Genomic DNA, 1705 nt, shown 5'->3' with positions numbered 1-1705 from the left:
AGAATAGTTCGCTATGTGCTCAACGCATGGCTCCGTGAATTTACATCGGTCAAGATGCTTCATTTTATAACGCACCTACTTGACAGCTTCCTTCTTGCTCCGATGTGGGAGCCTAAACTAATTGCTTCCTGCTGTCATTCCTCCACAGACTACCCATTTCAGAGAGGTAACAAGTGGTCTTATTTATTAATGCAGTAATTACACATCAACTACATGAACGAAATTATGTAAATACTATATTTTGATCCTAGATCAGTTCATTCAGTTGATGATTGGTGCAACTTTACTCAGTGCGAGGTAATTACTTGATCGAGCTTGTTGATAGTTTCCAAGTATAAAAGCTACTTTAGCCGAGTGGTTTTGTTGATTGCATTCTGGATAAAAACTATGAACCAGGTGAACCCTTTGAAAGTTTCACAGTGATGGCCATGGGTCAATCAAGGCCTAAGTTTTGAAACTACAACTACAAAGAGATCAGCGCAGAAGTTGTATTATTGTCCACACAACTACAAAGAGAAACAAGTCAAACCACCAAGTACAACTCAACTAATACAATAAAACACGAAATTCAGGACATCAAATTAATCCCTTGATAATTGCAGCATCAGCCTACGGAATTTGTGATATAATCAAACATGTCACCTCGACCATTCTCCACTCGATCACTCTCCTCAGCAACAGATGCAACATGAGGAAGATCCCATTGAAAACCCTTTAGTCTGCGACGCATCAGACAAAAATATTTTCCTTATGTTTCTACAGTTAAACCACAATTATGTACAGAGTACGAGCTCCATCAGTATTCGTAAGGGTTTTAAAATATATTAATCTGTTTTTACTTAGGAAAATATCTTATCAACCTTTGTTTAACTATTGATCTTTAAAAATTTAACTAGAATTGTAGAGCTTTACCCCGGAGGGAGCCCTTCCAGAAATTCTCGAGGGCACTGAGATTAACCCAGGCCCAGGAGGGGGTTTGGAAATAGTTTTCAACCAGCAATAGACGCGCCTCGGTTAGAACCTCATTAGCTGCGTCATTGCCCCAAGCGCAAAGATGCTTAATATTTCTGTCTGCTTCCCTTCTTATATCCACTGGCCAACACAGCTTTTGCCTCTCCACCGATGTGGGATTATTAATTGTATCCCTCAATTACTTGTACTCCAATCGCTACATAAACCTTTCACGCTTTGTCATTTGACCCCAGTTGTTGATGCACCGCATATTTCTACACGTCTACTTTGGCACGTTCCTCTTCTTTCTCTTCCAAAGATGGCTCTTGTGTATCTTCCATCTCTTTTTGTTGTGTGTTTGTGTGCTTAGCAAGATACATACATAATATTTGTACACAGACCTGTATTGCATTGTAGAGAATTCACAAAGATCAAATTTACTTACAAATAAATTCCAACTAGTGTAAAGACCCGCGCTTTGCTGCAGTTCTTTTTTTGCGTATAGGCGAATCAGAAGAATTGGATACCGAAGAAAATTCATGTACCTTACATTATGTCACTTTAAAGCAAATAAAACAAGGTTACAATGTCAGTAGGGAGAAAGTGAAAAGTTACATATATAGGAATATAGACTGAAACTTATGTCTTGAATATATTGCAGATTTTGGAAATTGAAGCTAGATAGATCAGTGGTTAAGTATCCTTTGACAGAATAAACAAGCACATGTTTTCTATTATTTAAGGTTAACCTTTG

General features: G+C 38.0%; 1 pseudogene; it reads right to left on the bottom strand.

Moving 5' to 3' along the window:
• Window positions 1-604: 604 nt before the first annotated feature.
• LOC101307863 overlaps window positions 605-1705 on the bottom strand; it is a 2411-nt pseudogene continuing 1310 nt past the window's right edge.

The sequence above is a fragment of the Fragaria vesca genome, linkage group LG2 (assembly GCF_000184155.1).
Source record: "Fragaria vesca subsp. vesca linkage group LG2, FraVesHawaii_1.0, whole genome shotgun sequence".
Lineage (NCBI taxonomy): Eukaryota > Viridiplantae > Streptophyta > Magnoliopsida > Rosales > Rosaceae > Fragaria > Fragaria vesca.
The sequence above is the reverse complement of the archived record's forward strand: the minus strand, read 5'-3'. Positions and strand labels throughout refer to the sequence as shown.